Genomic DNA, 19,969 nt, shown 5'->3' on the forward strand with positions numbered 1-19,969 from the left:
TGGGCGCTGGGTGCATGTTGGGTGCCACAGGGCTACAGGCTGGGAGTCGCGGGGATGCACGCTGGGAGTCGCGGGGCTGGGGTGCGTCTAGTGTGCAACAGCAGGTGGAGGCTTGGACCTAGGTGTGCACGAGGGTGAGCGAGGGCTCAGGCCGTGTGCCTCTTAGGTGCATGGCTCAAGTTCCTCCTCATCTTTGTGTACATATTTTTTTTAAAATAAATTTACAAAAAACCTATGCCCTTTATGGCTTACACAGGATCTAGAAATAACAATAAAATCCTAACCCAATAGCACCATATAATTAACGATCCATCATTCAACAATACATTAAAAAAAAACATATCCATCCATTCAATATACATATCAATATACATATAACATATGTAAGAAACCCACACAGTATTTAATATATATGTATAGACTGCTCCGGTACAAATTGTTGGTATTAAATAATCAAATCAATGGTACGCAGCGGAATATATAGACCCATGTTAATAAATATTAATACCATCCAGGATCATATACATATATAAATATTAAATCACATACAAATAGATCAGGGATTACCTATTGTAGCCTATCAAGTGTCCTTGAGTCTTTTTGTATAAATCAATGATCTTCCTATCCAGTGTTCTGAGATCTCACACCTTGATCTTCCAGACCAATCGTCAAACACACAAGGACGTGTGTGCACATAGGTGTAACGTCCCAAATTTTTCAGACTCGATAATGCAGAAATATAAACATTTTCATGTAACAAAATGTCTCAAAGACTCGTATAAAAAAAACTTTTTAAAAGTCGTATGGCCATACTTAATATTTAATACAAACATAGTTTATGAAGAGTAAACTGAGCCTAGTTTATGAAAATAAAATAACATTTCCAAAAACAAAACAACTTCCCAAAAGTTCGATCCACATGTACATCCACAAAGTAGACTCCAGCGCTCATTGCTCTGCTTTGCCCTTGTTCTTACCTACAACAGGAAAGAACTAGGTAAGTGTTATCCAGTAAATTGGCATTGGTGACGTGGAAAATAATCTCTTGACACGTGGCTGATACCTAGAAGCATCTGCTAGAGTATCGACCAGGAGACACAGTAGAAGCAGGGCAAGCCTGTCTTACCCGCGACCAGTCTGGTCGGTAGTTCCGCATGCAAGGCAACATTTGTGGGAAAATCTTTATGAATCCCGAATTTGTCTCATACAATCTTCTGGATACCCGATTATTCAGGGAAGAATATCTGTAACAATCTCTTGTAACCCTCCTTGAGCCTATAAATAAGAGGAGATAGCTCAAGGGAGGGGACTTTTCTTTGGACTTTGGAATCATAGGAAGCAATAGTAATTCTCCAAGTAAATCTGTATTGTTCTTTAGAAGAGAGTGAAACTCATTGAACACTGGTTCTTTGATCACCCTTCTGATTTTATATCAATATTATTCTAAGTGGACGTAGGTCATTACCAGATCCTGGGGCCGAACCACTATAAATTACTGTGTTTTCTTTACTTTTTTCATTGCGTTCTTCTCTATACATTCGTCCATATCAATCACGTTTTGACTTCGTGTCAGTTGGCCAAATCTTGGGTCAACATTCTGGTGCTTTCATTGAGAGATTGATTTGTTGCTGTTAAGAAAACCAATGGCGAAAGCAGAAAGGAAAACTGGGCAGGAAACCGCCGCTACACCGTCGAATCCACCACCTCCTCCCCCCCTGCAAGCATGGCGGAAGATGAGCCGCAACTAGATTTTGAAGAGGAGGAAATGGACGATGCGACGCTGAAGAGCACCCTGGGCACGTTGCAGGAAGAATTGGCTAGTCTGAGGGCCAATCAAGAGACTGCCGCAGAAGTTATGGTGCGGCAGCAGCAGGAGATTGATCGGCAGCGTGCGGAATTGAGCGAGAGACAGGCGGAGGTGGATCGCCGCCAGACCGAAGCCATGGCTGCCCTCGAAGCAGCCTTGCTGTTGGCTAGAAATTAGGCCGCACCTGCCTCGCAGCCTGACCAACCCGCGAAGGGGCCACCCCAGAAGGGTCCCAATCCTAGCCCACCTATTTAGCCTTCATGTCCGCAAAGGCCCGAGCAGCCTCAGACGCCCCATGACGATGTCCCGTTGGACCCTGAGGCAAATCCACCATCCCAAGCTGCTCGGAGTAATCCCCCGCAGCAAAGGCAGAATAGGGCCGAGCGTCAGCCTCGTAGTCCTAGGCGCCATGAGAATGATGGGCCAAACCAAGCAAACAGAGGTCACTACCCTCCTGGTAACAGGAGGGACTCGGAGCTAGGCTCTGCGGTCTGTGGACCCCCACGGCATGATAATGCACGGGGACACCGCGACCAGCGCAGGCCACCCTCTAACGCTCGGGGCGTTTCTGCCAGAGACGAGAATAGAGGGAACAGTCAGTCTCACCACAGCCAGTCAAGGTTCAGAGATGGCCACGGGTACAATGAGGCCGAATCAGGCAAGGGGAATGCTGGTGGGAGGAATGGAGAAAGAGGTAAAGGCAGGAGCCAAGTACCTCAAGGTGACAGCCAAATAGACAAGATGTTGGGGGACAGCCCAGACAAAATAATGTCTTCAACCGGCTCGGAGGTAGCGAGCAGCGAAGAAGAGAAGAGGACCTGAGAGATGTACTCAACGATCGTCGCGAGAGGCACGGCGAGAACATCCCCCCAGCCACAGAGGCCACCGCGATTCCTGCCGCAGTGCAAGCCTAGATAGACGCACTCAATCAAGCTGTGCAGCAGCTGGTTAGAGGAAGAACTTCTTATATCGACCACGACAGGAGAAAAGGTACTCCTTTCGTCCAAAGGATAGCTAACGCCGAAACTCCCAGCAAGTTCAAAATGCCTACGCTCCCGAACTTTGATGGATATGGGGACCCAGTCTCGCATGTGAATAAATTTGAGATTCAGATGGATATTCAGAAAGTGTCCAAAGACGCTCGGTGCAGGATCTTCCCTGCAACACTTTCTGAAGCAGCGCAGGAGTGGTTTTTTAAGTTCCCGCCTGCAAGCATAGTTTCCTGGGAAATGTTCGTAAATGAGTTCTACGGACCGTTCTATGCGGGTTGTGTGCACCCAATCGAAGCAAACCAGCTGGTCGAGATTCGCCAGCAGGACAGGGAGTCAGTGAAGGATTACGTCCAGCGCTTTATGCGAGCGGCAGCTAGAGCAAAAACAGTAGGGGACGAAGGCAAGATGATGGCCATTACCGCAGGGGTAAAGCGTTGCTCTCCCCTCTGGAAGAGTCTCCGAAAGGAAGGAGTTAAAACAACCCAGGAGTTCCTGGACCGAGCTGATCGTTACATCAAGCTCGATGAAGCCATTGCTGATGATGGAAAACCCTCGAACAAGGGTAAGAAGGTCGCCGAACCTGCCAAAGCCGCCAATGGTTCCAAACCTAATGGCAACGACAAAGGCCACGGAAACGGCAACAGTAATGGCAAAAATGGTGGGAAACGGCCGTATAACGAGCCTTCCACCTCTGACAACAAACGAGCCAAGGGTAATCGTTATGAACCTAGGTTCACTAACTACACTGCCCTCGTCGAGTCTCGGGGAGAGGTTTATCAGGCCACAAGCTCTAGTGTGCCTTACAAGAAACCGGGACCCATTCGAAAAGACATTTCGAAAAGAGACACCACCAAGTTCTGTCGTTACCATAACGACTACGGACATGACACTAACGAATGCAACTAGTTAAAAGACGAAATCGAGTTCCTTATTAGACAAGGACACTTGAGAAGGTACGTACGGGCCTCGGGAACTTCCCAACGAGAAGCTCCAGGTGGCAACGAGCAGGCGTCTACACGCCAATGCTCGCCACCATTACAGCCTGCCCCCGTGGCCGGAACACTCTTAACCATCTGTGGAGGCCCGCACCTCGCGGGAAATAGCGGAAAGGCCAGAGAATGATACGCTCGGACTCTACGTCATGACCAGGACATCGAGATGATGACTGTGGGGGACCGTGCACAAAAAAAGGCTCGCTCAGAGAAGGGTGAGATAACCTTCTCTGATGACGATTCCCAACACGTCCGGTTCCCACATTCTGATCCGTTGGTCGTGGACATCCAGATGGCCAATATGATGGTAAAAAGGGTACTGGTCGATACAGGAAGTTCAGTGAACATCCCTGTATAAATCAACACTGGAGCGCATGAAGTTGTCCGTAAAAGACTTGGAGCCCTGCAATCAAGCCATATACGGCTTCTCTGGAGAAGGACTCGCCCCTGCCGGAATGATCAAGCTTCCAGTAACGACGGGTACTGTAACGCCCTACTTCCTTAGAGCCGTTACTAAGTGAGTTTTTAAGACAAAACAGTGTGCAATGAACTCGCTAACCGAGGTTTTTGAAACAAAAGTGTGACTAATTAAAAGTTAAGGCTGTAATCTTTGAAAATGCATCGTTTCATCAAAACTTCTATTATTAAACAGTTGGGATCCCAAAATAAGGTTTGAAAACTAATTACATCTTGAAATAAGGTTACAGTTTGAGAAATTATAAAATTATAGATTATTACAGCCATTTTCGAATAAACCCCCAACCAAAGCAGTCGGGCAGGCCAAACATGTACACGTCGCTTCACGCTCTCCGTACTCATGGTTGGTTGACTCAGTCATTGCCCTTACCTGCAACACAGAGCACCCGTGAGCCGAAGCCCAGCAAGAAAACTCATGCAGGACATAACATATGCAATGTATACAGTTTATCATAACAGATAATCCACAATAAACAAGTCAATCATTAGACTAAGCAAACACGGCCAAGCCGCCCCAGAGCCTTACCGAAGCCTGGGGTATCGGTTCTCACCGCGAGGATAACTCATGTATCCCTTGGGTCCCACCCTGAATATAGCATCCCATGTGCTAGGTGTTACTTTCGGCCCACGGCCGCCCCGGCTTACGCCGTACTCGGCCCACGGCCACCCCGGCCTACGCCGTACTCGGCCCACGGCCGCTCATTTCATCATAATCACACATATAGTACATTCGAAATAATCATTCACACACATCATGATTCATTTAAGTTTAAACATTTGCACATAATACAATCTGGGGCCATGCCCTAACCTCGGGTGTTATAGTTTTCTTACCTGAATTCCGAGACTCCTGATGCACTAAAGCCGCGAGCACGGTCCTCAAGCATGAGCCTCACCAACAACCTAGTCACAACACACAAGAAACATCCCTCAATACTAATCAACCCAAAACCACTTCCCGGGACCAATCCCGCACTCTCGGGACCTCTAAAACCTTAAAACAACACCCCGGAGACATCCCCCGAACCCCCGGAGCAAAGGCCTAAAATTACCTAAAAATGATGCCCTGAATTTAGCCTTGTGCCGCGGCACCACATCCTTGTGCCGCGGCACCCAACAGCCAGAGGCTCCCTCGCCGCGACACGAAAAACCTGTGTCGCGGCACGCCTTCGCAGACCCAGAATTCTGGGTTTTCTCCTGCGTTTTCTCCGAGCTAAAACCTTCCAAATCACACCAAACCAATACCCAAACCCCAAAACCAATTTCAAACATCAAATAGACCATATAACAACCCATAACTCAAGATTCAAGCTCAAAACATCAATATACCCAAGATTCACACCCATTGATCTTAAAATTCAGCAACTATCCCAAAACCCAACAAAGCTTAGCTTAGGCATTTAATTTCCTCAAATCAAAACCAAAACCCAAACTTAAATATGTATAAAACACTTACCTCCAATGGAGAACCCACACAAAGTCCTTGATCTCATCCTAGACTCCCACTTGTCCTTTTCTTCTTCTTCTTCTTCTTGCTTGCCCTAGCTTTTTCCTCTCTTTTCTCTTCTCTTCAAACTCTATCAATGCCTCATAAAACCAATGCCCAAACCGAACCCCATATACCCAGCTGAGAATTTTCATAATCCCCAGCCAAAAGACCAAATTACCCCTTCCTACTAATCCTCCTTAGCTAAACCTCCAAGGGCACTTAAGTCTTTACACTTTCATTTCATTTCTACCATTTTCTTTCTAAAACTTGTTACTCTCAGCAGTAACTAATGGTTACCTAGGTTACTAAATCTCCAATAACCATTACCCGCTAAATCTCAACTTAACCATAAAATTCCCGAGGTACCCCTAGGCTCCTCCCGAGCCGGGTACAAAATCCCGTTGTGACATCTAAGTTAACTAGCTCTCTAGGACCGTCTCGGCACGTGCATCACAATAATAAAACCACACACACGTGGTACAATTCACGAAATACAATTATCACATACCAACACAGTTATGCCCAACATGGCCAAAATTACAGTTATGCCCTCCTAACACGTTCCGGGCCTACATGCATACTAATATACATAGTCATGCATCTCAGATCAAAAAATAGTCATATAACATGCTTTAAATCATAATCATGCATTTAATTCATAAAAATCACACATAATTCCCATCATGCCCTCCTGGCACGCTAATCAAGGCCCTTAAGCCTTATTAGCAAATTTGGGTCGTTACAGGTACACCGCCCACAACAAGGACATTACTCACCACTTTTGTAGTGGTCGATTGCCCTTCGGCATACAACACCGTTATTGGAAGGCCCATACTGTTTGATCTACGGGCCATCATCTCTATGTGGCACCTAGCCATAAAATTCCCGATGGACGCGGGGGTAGGACGCATCTTAGGAAACCAAAGGGAAGCCAGGGAGTGCTACAACGCCTCGATCACAAAGGCGAAAAGTGGGACATCGAGGAGCACTACCCCAGATCGATTGCAGATGGCAATAGACACGCAAGCCCAATCCAGTGGTGAAGTCACCAAATAGGGTGTTGCCCAAAGTGAGGATGGAGAATTGGATCCTCGCTTTGGGGATTTTGAAGAAAATGTTGGACCCGTCGAGGATCTGGAGGAGGTCCAACTCGACAAAAAAGACCCGACCAGAGTCGTAAAGGTTGGGAAGAACTTAGAGCCTACTATAAAGCAAGCACTAGTGGAATTCTTGCAAAAGAACCAGGAGGTTTTCGCCTAGACGCACAAAGACATGGTTGGGATAGATCCAGCAGTAATCAGCCATGTCCTAAACATAGATAAAACCTTTCCACCAGTGCAACAAAAGAGAAGACTGCTCGATAAAGAAAGATCAAGGGCCTTGAAAGAAGAAGTCAAAAGGCTTAAGGAGAACGGGTTTATCAGGGTGGCGTTTTATCCGTCGTGGGTCTCTAATCCGGTGCTGGTCCCCAAGCCTAACGGCAAATGGTGGACCTGTGTAGATTTTACGGACCTCAATAAAGCCTGCGCAAAGGACTGCTTCCCGCTCCCAAGGATCGACCAGCTGGTCGATGCAACTGCAGGACATGAGATCCTCTCGTTCATGGATGCATATTCAGGCTACAACCAGATCAGCATGCATCCCCCTGACGAGGATCACACCAGCTTTCGGACCGATACGGGCTTATACTATTACAGAGTGATGCCCTTCGGGCTGAAAAACGCAGGTGCGACTTACCAATGTCTAGTCAACCACATGTTTAAGGAGCTGATCGGTGTAAACATGAAGGTATATGTGGATGACATGCTGGTAAAGTCTAAGAAGGCAGAAGGACATGTGAGGGATCTACAAGAATGCTTTAATGTGCTAGACAAGTACCGGATGAAGTTGAATCCCCTCAAGTGTTCCTTTGGAGTCGGATCAGGGAAGTTTTTAGGTTTTATAGTAAATTCAAGAGGAATCGAGGCCAACCCCGACAAGATAAGGGCCCTGATCTACATGAAGTCGCCAGAAAGGATTAAGGATGTACAAAGTTTAACTGGGAGGATCGCGGCCCTGAGTAGATTTATCTCGAAATCAACTGACAAGTGTGTCCCATTCTTCAATCTACTTAGAGGGAATAAGAAGTTTGAATGGACGGGAGACTGCGAACAAGCATTCTAGGCCTTAAAAACTCATATGGCGCAACCTCCCATCTTATCAAAACCAATCGAAGGAGAAACTTTGTATATTTATCTGGCGATTACCGAAGTTGCTGCTTGTGTGGTACTAGTACGGGAGGAAGAAGGCGTACAGAAAGCAGTCTATTATGTCAGCAAAAGGTTGATCGGTGCAGAATTAAGATATCCGCCAATCAAAAGATTACCATATTGCTTAATTCTAGCCTCCAGGAAGTTGCGTCCTTACTTCCAAGCCCATCCTATCACAGTTCTAACCGACCAGCCCCTTCGGCAAGTCCTCCAAAAACCTGAGGCGGCTGGAAGATTGTTAAAATGGGCAGTTGAACTAGGGCAGTTCGATGTAACTTATTCATCGCGGCCAGCAATAAAAGGACAAGTTTTGGCCGATCTTGTCGCGGAGTTCACCGAACTCCCAGGCAGTGAGCAGTGCGAACAACCTGAAGCGCCCATGGCTCAAGAAAAAACTCCTTCGTGGAAGTTATTCACGGACGGTTCATCCAACGAATCCCACGCTGGAGCAGGAGTGATATTGATAACGCCGGAGGGGCATCGATTTCACTGCGCAATCAGATTCGACTTCGCAGAATCAAAAAATGAAGCGGAATACAAAGCACTCCTAGCTGGATTGAGAATGGCCAAAGATATGAGCATAAAGACACTTGATATTTACAGTGACTCTCAGCTAGTCATAAATCAAGTCCTGGGAGAATATCAAGCATGAGGCTTAAAGATGATGGCCTACCTGAATAAAACGAAGGATTTGCTAGCCCAGTTTACAAAGTACACCCTCCAGCAAATCCCGCGAGACCAGAATTCGAATGCAAACGCCTTAGCTAAACTCGCAAGTGCGAAGGATGCTGAAACTTTGAACATTGTGCCAGTGGAAAGACTGAGCAAGCCAAGTATACAAGCAACTGAGTCCAGTATGGAAATTCGAATGGAGAATACATGGATGGCGCCTTACTTGGAGTATCTGACAAATGGTGCACTACCAACAGATAGAAACAAAGCCAGGACTCTGCAAAGGCGAGCCGCTAGGTACATACTGGTCGATGGCGTTATGTATCGAAGAGCATATTCAATGCCACTACTCAGGTGCGTTACACCAGAAAAAGCTAAGGAACTCATGAGGGAGGTGCATGAAGGCTTCTGCGGAGATCATGCTGGGGGGCAGAGTTTGGCAAAAAAGGTTCTAAGACAAGGTTACTTCTGGCCAACAATGAACGAGGATTCAATGGAGTATGTACGAAGATCCGACAAATGTCAGAGGTTCTCCAAGATCCCACGAGCAGCTCCGAATGAACTAAAACAGATGCAGAGCCCATGGCCCTTCGCAATACGGGGGATAGATTTGATTGGATCCCTGCCAACAGGGAAAGGAGGAGTAAAGTATGCAGTTGTGGCAGTCGATTACTTCACAAAATGGGTCGAAGCTAAACCACTCACAACCATCACGGCCAAAAAAGTTCTTGACTTCGTCATCAAGAACATTGTATGCCGGTATGGATTGCCTAGGAAGATAGTTTCAGACAACGGGACCCAATTTGACAGTGATTTATTCACCGATTTCTGCGAAAGGCATGGAGTCATTAAAAGTTTTTCTTCAGTCGCACATCCCCAAGCGAATGGGCAAGTCAAAGCCGTGAACAAAACTCTTAAGGACACCCTGAAGAAAAGACTTGAAGAAGCCAAAGGAGCGTGGCCAGAACAACTGCCTGAAGTCCTCTGGTCGTAAAGAACATCCCATCGAACAGCAACAGGGCATACCCCATTTTCCCTAGCCTACGGATATGAGGCCATGTTACCTGTCGAGTTAGATCCCCCCTCACATCGGCGTTTGACTTACGACCAGGACATGAACAGCCAGCTGATGATGGAATCCCTAGACTCGATCGACGAGATGCTAGAAAAATCTCAACTCCGAGTTGCTACTTACCAGCAAAAAGTCGCCCGGTACTTTAACTCCAAAGTTAAAGAAAGAAAACTCAACGTCGGAGATTTGGTGCTACGACGAGTTTTCTTAAATACCCGCGACCCCACTGCTGGAGTGCTCGGACCTAACTGGGAAGGACCTTACCAGATTGAAGAAGTCCTTCACCCAGGCATCTACAAACTTGCACACTTAAACGGAGATCTCGTTCCGCGCTATTGGAATGGAGAACACCTGCGCAAGTATTATCAATGAACAACCCTTCTTAAAGGACTGGCTTGTTTAAATTTCTCTTTTTAATTTTTACAAGTTTTGCAAAGAGGGTTAGCCACGTTGTATGGCTAACTGCTCGTATATGTAAGATTCTATTTCAGAATCACTCGTAAAGACATGTTTAGTCCATTTTTAATACGAGATTATAAGGGACTGTGCTCAGCCAGTCATTCTTGCCAACCTTTGTGAATTTATATTTACAAGTATTTGTTCATTACGTGTGTTGTTTTGCTGTATTACAAGTATCAGTTTTACTACGAACAGGAATGTTCGAGCAGGTTATGGTCAAGGCAAGTGACCCAGGACCCAAAGCTCCTCGATCACTTGGGGGGCATATAAGGCACATCGATAGCAAAGCATACTTCTCAAGGTATGTAAACACATGAACAAAATAAGTGAAAGCATGCTACAGTACTTAGAGTATTTTTCAAAATTTGTGTTTGTTAAATAATGGCAAAGTACTATGCTAAGTTCGGTCATACGGACAAATGTTATAATAAGTAAAGAAATTATAGCATCAAGATTTAAGCTTTTACACCGCAAGCATCGCAGCTTGGATGTAACTGTTCAAGTAAAAAGATTTGCTGCCCGTGTAGCAAAGTTTAAAAAGGAAACTACTGTCTTTACATCACGACCCTTGGGTCGTATATCCAAAAAAGAAAAAAAATAAATGAGAAGAGTTCAAGAGGCATTCGGGGCCGGAAGGTCCGGGGCAGCATCCTGGTTAGTCACGTCCTCAACAGCATCTTCTTCTTCCAAACCAGCGATGCTTGGAGTGGCAGGGGTCACGGCTCTTGCCTCCTCTTCGGCCAGTTGGGCAGCACATCGGGCCAGCTCCGCAGTTCTGACTTCCTCTGAAAGGTAGCTAAAGTCAGCACCCTGATTATGTTTCTAGAAATTGTAGAAACATCGGAGTGTTGTCCTCTTGTACTTTTCCAGATTCTTGGAGTTGTCAAGCTCCAACTGCTTCACTTTGCCCTCGAGGGAGAGAATAGCCTCATCCTTGGTCTTGAGTACCTCCCCCAGATGCTTGATTCTGCGGAGATGGGTTTTGTTGAACTCCTGGTACTCGTGCCTCAGCTTGACCGCTGCTTCCTTCGCAGCTTCAGCCTCGGACAGCTTAGTCACCGCTGCATCCCTCTCTCGGATCACTGCCTCCAACTCCTTATCATGCTTAGCCTCAGCAGCCGAAAGCTCCTCAGCCGCCTTCACCTGATACCTCTCGATGGCTTTTGCCTCGGCCTACTCGAGGTAAGCCTGGGCTCGGGTACGAGCAGTAGTGGCAGAAAGTAAGGCTTGTGCACAAAGAAAAAGGAGTTAGAACTTATCACGAGGACTAAAAAACTAAAGACTCGAAGAATAAAGAAACACTTACGCTGGAGATTTCGTTCAGAGCCCTGTTCAAGATCTGGTCGACTGGCAGCTCTTCAGCTTGGACCATTGCGACCCTAACACGCTCGCCTTTGCCAATGCGATCGAGGCGGTCCCTGGCAGATCGAATGGCATGGCTCATGAGTCTGGCCCCATGAGCCTCTTCACGAGAAAGCTGCTCCCTGGCAGGCGCAGCTGGAGGATTCGGCCGAACGGGAGTAGTTTGCTGTTCAGAAGGAGCTGGAGGAGGAGTAGGAGTTTGCCCAGTTGGCGCAGGACTTTGCCCAGTAGGCGTACCCTGAGGAGGATCATCTGATCGACCCTTCTTGGCTGGAGGGCCTCGACTGGATTCACCAGTTCTCTTCTTAGGCTTCCGTTGGAGTTGAGGAACTTCCTCTTCCTCCTCGGCCTGGTACATGTAAAAAATGTTGGGAGTTGACATATCTACATGAAGATAAACATAGCAAGTTTATAAAAAGGAGGCAGGTGAAAGTAAGTTAGACAATTGAAATGAGGTAACAAAGTAAATACCCGAGCTACAACTACTGGTCGCTACACTATTGACTCTATTAGTCATATAATCATTATCTGGCATTAAAGTCTGCAAACAGAAGAATGGGGAGGTGAGGAAATAGAACTCTAAAAAGCATTTTAGAATAATGCTGGTCGAGTATAAAAGTTAGGCTTTTATACAACAGCATTCTATCAAAAAGCTATTTTTTCTACACGAACAGTTTGAAAAGCGGATCAAAGGGTGAAAGTAAAGTTTTTCTGTGAAAGCTTTTTTAACTCCCCTTAGGGCGGAAAAATTTATTTTTCAACTAGCTTAAAAATCGAAATGTTACTTCGGTTTTACGTCCTAAAAAGCATGATCCTGGATTTTAAACTAACTCGTAACTCTACTACACCCACAAAACATTTTGTCTACAAGCATTTTAAACCAGAAACAGAAAGACTTAAACAGTATACCACCAGAAGCATGCATCACGAGAAATTAGAAGCATGGGGTTTCGAAAACTTACCAAGAAAAGTGTTCGTGAAGGTGGAAGAAAGGTCTTCGGAGATTAAAGAGTTCGTAGTCTGAGTCTTGGAAGTGCAGGAAAATGGTCTCCGAAGAAGATTAAAGCTCTGGTTTTTAGGGTTTTCTGCAAAGATAATGGCGTGCGTAAAAAGAAAGAAGAGGCTCCAACGGTCTTATATAAGTTTGTCTCTGATATTAAAAAAGTGTAATCATTAGTTTTCCTTTTTCAAAATATGGGGAAACGTGGTGGCCGTCGAAATCGTTTCTGGGGAACTGAAAAGACATGATTAGACAGAAGTGGGTTGCTTTTTTTAAGAACACACGAAGGGTTCTGACACGTCAGGAGGGGTTACCGAAGAGTCGTTCGTTCAAAGTTTATTTACTGTTCGTAGTAAATAAACTTTGGGGGGCAAATGTTATCCAGTAAATTGGCATTGGTGACGTGGCAAATAATCTCTTGACACGTGGCTGATACCTGGAAGCGTCTGCTAGAGTATCGACCAGGAGACACAGTAGAAGCAGGGCAAGCCTGTCTTACCCGCGACCAGTCTGGTCGGTAGTTCCGCATACAAGGCAACATTTGTGGGAAAATCTTTATGAATCCCGAATTTGTCTCATGCAATCTTCTGGATACCCGATTATTCAGGGAAGAATATCTGTAACAATCTCTTGTAACCCTCCTTGAGCCTATAAATAAGAGGAGATAGCTCAAGGGAGGGGACTTTTCTTTGGACTTTGGAATCATAGGAAGCAATAGTAATTCTCCAAGTCAATCTGTATTGTTCTTTAGAAGAGAGTGAAACTCATTGAACCCTGGTTCTTTGATCACCCTTCTGATTTTATATCAATATTATTCTAAGTGGACGTAGGTCATTACCAGATCCTGGGGCCGAACCACTATAAATTACTTTGTTTTCTTTACTTTTGTCATTGCGTTCTTCTCTATACATTCGTCCATATCAATCACGTTTTGACTTCGTGTCAGTTGGCCAAATCTTGGGTCAACAATAAGTGAAAATGCTTAGTAAGTTCAACTTTTAAACAAAAGCATGCAGAGAAGACAGGTGGTCACTGACCAAGTTACTGTCCACTGATAACAATAGCTCACAAAATTAGGGTTTCGGATCCATCAAGACCCTACGCAATTAATTTCAAGAATGCAAAAGCATCCTGACAAACTTATGATTATGCTTGATAACCAATGGCAAAGTATTTCATATAAACAAATAAATCCCTGCACTCAGAAAATCCCAAAGCAAGTAGATATAATATATCACAATATACTTCGAGACCAACGCTCGACAATTTCCAACAATTCGGGCGTATCACGCCCTCCAATAATTTTGCTAAACAGTACGGGAGAACCGAGTCTCAACACTAAGATCTAGCCAATAAATATCCCCATCAAGGGCAACTATTGAGTTACCTAGGGCATCGCTACTTATCCAAGAGTAAATCCCGCACAAGGGTAACCATCAAGTTACCTAGGGCATCGCTACTTATCCAAGAGTAAATCCCTAACAAGGGTAACCATCAAGTTTCCTAGGGCATTGCTACTATTCAAGCAGTGTGACGGGGATCAACCGTCTAGGATATGACGGATATCTACCGTTCATATTTTCTGAATAAGCACCTACGAGAATAACGTCTCTATGTAAACTTTCTACGACAGTGTATACATGTGCATGTGTTTCTATACTAACATACATTACACCAGTTGTTTCATGTTGTAGCCAAACAATAGAAGTTGACTTACTCGGAGTCCTTAGCTCTTAGCAGGATTTCACCCTCCAACGTACAGTCCAGTTACGCTTAGCCAACACTATAATTATCCATACATTATACTCGGATTAGTTATGGCACTCAGAATTCATTATTATTATTTTGGGCAGTTTGGTCATTTTCAAAATCAGTTGTAATGATTAAAGATCCTTATTTAGTTTTAAACCCATTCAAGAAATTCATACAAAAAACTTTGAGACTAAACCCTAAGTCTCGGGGAGACCTATCCTATGGTCTTGATACCTAGGCTTGGGTATCGCAATAGTATTTTCCCATAATCCGCTAAAAATCTTATTCCTTAAAAGTTCCACTATTAACCCATACTTTCAACAAGTCAGTTAAATATATAAAAGATTTTAGCCAGTATTATATCTAGAAAATACTAATTAAATTCCTCAATTATTTTTCAAGAAAATAATCTATTAATTTTCCTTTTATTTTTCTTAAGGTTTTAATCTCTAAAAATCATTTTAAAAAAATAGCCTAATTTTAACTTAATTAGGAAAAACCATTAATAATTGCTTTTAAGACTTACCAAGTCTTTATCTTGCAATATGCACAAAAATGTATTTTATTTTTCTTAAGTTCCAAAATCTCACTTTTGCACTATGTGTGAAAACCTCATTTTTCACATTTTTAACTACATACTTTATTAGGTCATAACTTGAAATTTACTTACCCAATTGTTACCAAAATTTTCCAAATCAATCTTTGTTATGCCATTAGGTCTTTGTAAAATGTTAGGTCAAAAGGAGTATTTTTTATTGGTGAAAACATTTTTCCAACATTGAGGTAAAATGACCTTATTTTCAAGTCCTTATTTTTTTCCAAACTTTGGCACTTAATAACTCTGAAACCATTCAGTATTTTGTTACCAAATTTATAGTAGAATACTAGGTTATGCCAAGAACATGTCCACCTAATTTTAGCAAAAACTGGGTTCATTTGCTCTATACAGTGGCTGTCCAAACTTAGTCCCGAATTTAAGAATATGAAAAAAACAATTTTTACCTAAACTTTGAAATAGCATAACTCACTCATTTCTAAATGTTTTTTAGTGTTTCAGAAGCTCAAATTCATGTACTCTATCTCAAAAAAATCACAGTATAATTTATTTTTAAAAAATCAATTATATAGTGGATGTTTTATCCCTTAGAAGTCAAGCTCAAAACTTTTTGGTTTTAGGGTTTTCAACAAAACACTTAGGGATTTTGGGTCCCTATTTTCAAAATCAACATACAAGCATCATAAAAATTATCAAACAACTACCATAGCCTTATTAAATCTCCAATAAGAAACTTTAAGCATTAAATACAGAAAATAATGCTTAAAAATAAAAACCATACAAAAACAACCATAAAAAGCAAACTTTGTACCTCTTGTTGTTCTTGTTTGGGTTTTGATGTTTGTACTACCTTTATGACCTTCCAAACTCTTTCAAAACCTTAAACCAACTCCCCCAAAAGCACATATAGTTATTTATTGAAGGATATAATGGTAAGAAACTTCACATAAGTCCAGTTTTTGAAACTTTTACCTTAGGGAAAAACTCTTCCAAGACCAAAGCTTAAGAATCCAAGCTTTCTTAGTATTCTTGGTAGTTGAAAATGGTGAGAACACTTGAGAGAAATTTTTTAAAGAGATGAGACTAAGAATAGAGAGAATGGGTCGGTTGGGTGAGGGTTTGGATGAGCATAACAACTAAAAATATATCTAAGCACTTGAGTGTTTTTACCTTTATCACTTTGTCTCATTAACCCTAATTTAAATGTAATTTAAAACTTAATCAATTTGGTCAACACAATTTAAATTGCTCACGTGGTCGGCCACCTCTTTCTATTTATGTATTTATATATATACTTTTTTTTATAAAGGTTAATAAACATTTCCTAAGAAGTTATATTTTTTTCCAAAAATCCAAAAATGACTTTCTATAACCTCTTTAACTCTTATAAAGATTTTTTTTTTTTAAATAAAACTTAACACATAATAATTAAATTAAATGTCTCTCACATTTAATTTAATTAATCACACAATACAATTTAACCTAAGGTCCATTTATGGGATAAAACTCTCTAAATTCGATAAAATTAAGCATTTAACATAAAACGCCCTGAAATTTCCATTTCCTCTTAAGTTTTTTATTTTTTATCAAACTTTAATTTTTGTGAATGTATTTTATGCCCAAAATATATTTCCATAGTTTTTCATTTTATTTTCCGAGATTTTTTTTACCCGATTAGGGTTTTTGTGTCGGTCCAAAACCGAAAGTCTTATTTTGACTTTTAATCACAAACTTCATAATTTGGCTAGAAATAACTCATGGAAATAAATTCCAAACAAATATAATATTATTTAAAATAATATTCTTAACTCGAGGAAAACAATCCCGACCCGAGTCGTTTAAAGTTACCCGAAATGTAGGGCGTTATAGTAGGATTCAAAAGGTTGATTTATGTGACTCCCTAGATATACTCAACACATGAGATTTAGAGAGTTTTGACATAGAGACGGTTTATAATAGTTTTCAGGTTTAGAGAAAACTATCGCTTTAGAGAGAGAGTCTGATTATCCATCCTTTTTTCTATATATCACGTATATTAGATATATAAACATATTTAATCTAATAAAATAATCTTTATTTAATAAAAATATAACTCAATTTTAGACTGGTTAGATTTTTTTCATTTAATTATCTATTTAAATCATATTTAAAAAGAATAATTAAATAACTGATTAAATAAATTTATTTGAAATTCAAACTTCATATCCCACGGATAATATCCGTGATGCTAGGCGCTATTAGGGTTGCCCTAATTTTCTCATTTGTTTATTTAATCAACTTTTAAGACAAGATATTTATTCCAACATAAATATCTGTTAATTGAAAATTAACTTTATCTTAAAATATCAGCTTTAAATTAGATAAATAAATATCATATAATAAATAAGATATTTATTATTTTCTCTCTTTATATTAATCCAAACAAGATTAATATTAATTTTAACCTATAGTTTTTCTAAATAAAAACTATATAGTTAAATAATTAATCAATTCACAATTAATCAATTACCCATAATTATCAAATAATTATTTCTTTGCCCTGGAAAATTAATTCATTTGTAATTCAGTCATTTCTTTTAACAAATCTTTCTTTTGACATCCTTACCCTTGATAGTGTAGGACATAGGTGATCTGGGGACCATGGACCTATAATACGAAGCTCCAACAAACCAGATTATGAATTAAACTCTTTAATCTAATAATCTTATTTATTAATTCCATGATTACTCCACTATAAATATGGAATTGCACTCTAAGTATTTATAGAATTATATTTACAGAGTTTTCTCTATTAATCTATTGATATAATCAATATATGTAGTTTTGTCCTCCATTTATTGGTTCGTTAATTAGAGCTGGTCAAAATTACTGTTTTACCCTTCTAATTACCTCTTGATCCTTAAGTACCTTTAAGTCACTAGCGAATAATTAATCTATACTCTAATTATAGATTTGAGCTTGTTGACCCACGATTTGGCCAACGACGCGGAGTCAAATATACGACAAAGGATAAAACAGCAAATAAGAAAGATGATCTAATGGAAGAGAAGAAAACACCAAGGATTTATGGTGGTTCGGCCCCAAAAGATGGTAATGACCTACGTCCACTTAGTGCTATTATTAAGATTGAATCTCAAAGCAGTGATCAAAGAACTAGGGTTCTTGAGTTTCACAAACTTTGGAAGAAATACAATAAAACGATGGATAATTGCACTATAGCTCTCTCTTTTTCTATCTTAACAAAAAGATTCAAGAATCCCCAAGTCCCTTCCTTGAGCTATTTCATGTATATTTATAGGCTCAAGGAGGGTTACATGTGCCAACGTGCCCTATCTTTCCTTAATAATCGCGTATCAAGATAATAATGAAGAAACATTCAACGCAATTATTATAAGATTACAGTTTAAGAAGGAAATAAATTAGGTTACACGACCAGCCTGGCTGTATCTAAAAATTAACCCCTGGCGAAGCGATGTGCTTCTGGTCAGTAGTCGAGCAGTACTTCTGCCACGTGTCAACTACGTAGGAGAAATCCTTGCCACATCATCTAAAAGCGTTTTTAGGGTAAACATTTGCCCCCCAAGTTTATTTATTACGACCAATTGACTCTTCGAATACCCCACGAAATCTGTTAGAGCCGCCCATGCTTTCTCGTAAAAGGTGACCAATCATGTCTAATCAAGTCTTTTCAGTTTCCCAATAACTTGTCTGATGGCTATCACACTTCCCGATTCCTTGAAAAGTTATCCTTTATGATTACTTTGGTAACTGCTCCTCGGCTAATATAAATGACCCTTCAGAATCAGTTTTTACTTTTTACACTTTAACTTTATCTTCAAGAAACTGAAGAATCAGGAGCCATACTTCCAGAAACCCAAAAACTCATAAGGATCATGAATCTCTTGCCCAGCCGAATCAACTTAGTGCCTCAGAACTTCACTCAATCTTTCATACAAGTACGTTTCTTCGAACCATTCAATTGTTAATATGCCATGCGATACTTGTTTGTCTCTATTCCTGATTTCTGAGTTCTTGACTGAAACTGTTTTGGGGAGATTAGGAATATTAACGGATGCTTGAAAAGGTGATGAAACAACATCTTATAGGAGTTAGGAGCCAGTTTGGTAGTCGAGATTGTAAATTTAGGGCGTAAAATCGAAGTAAAAATTTGATTTTTAGGCTAGTTGAACCCTCCCCTTCGGAGTCGAAAAAGCTTTTTCCCGAAAAAATTTTTACTTCCTCTTTTCAATCTGTTTTTCAAACTGCTCGCATAGAATTTAGTGTTTTTGCTAGAATGTTGCTGGTCGTATAAAAGCTTAACTTTTATACGCGAACAACGTTATTCTAATTTTCAACACAGATTTTTAGGCTTTACGTTCTCACCTCCCCACTTCTCTGTTCGCATCTCTTCATGCAAGATCCTTGGGGAGGTGAGAAGCCTATTGACGATGACTTGCTTGCCCAATTAATTGAAAATGAGGAGCATCCATCGCAACTGGTATCAAAGATTCCTTTTTCTCGAACCCCACCCAATCGACCTCAGCCAAATCTTCCAGCCATGGGTAGAGTATAGTCCACTGCCCAGAAAAAGAAAGCTTCCAACCCTTCTAACCAGCCTGCTCCTCAGGCTGGCATTCCCTCGACGAGTGGTCGGGAAGGAAATATCCCTAACCCAAACATTCAAACCCGTGCTCAGCCCCGAAACACCGTTCAACCAGATGTTGAATGGTACATCACACCTGTTAGTCGGGTAACGATCAGGATGATTGCCAATTACATCAAAATATATGGACTCCCTAGGGTGACATTAGTCCAACCTACTCAAGACCAACAGGCGAACTTTCCTGGAGGCACCTTCAGCGCCTGGTCGAGGTACCACATCGAGGCAAGAGCTACCCTGCCTCTTCATCCTTTTTTCCAGGGGTGGCCAACTACTTCGGGGTTGCCCCTTTTCAAATAACTCCCAACGGATATAGAATGCTTGTTGCACTCTATATCCTTTATAGCCACAAAAAATGGCCTGTCCCCACTCCACATAAGGTCAACTATCTGTTCGTCCTAAAATCCAACCCCAACCAAGAAAACACAGG

The sequence above is a fragment of the Humulus lupulus genome, chromosome X (genome assembly GCF_963169125.1).
Source record: "Humulus lupulus chromosome X, drHumLupu1.1, whole genome shotgun sequence".
Classification (NCBI taxonomy): Eukaryota; Viridiplantae; Streptophyta; class Magnoliopsida; order Rosales; family Cannabaceae; genus Humulus; species Humulus lupulus.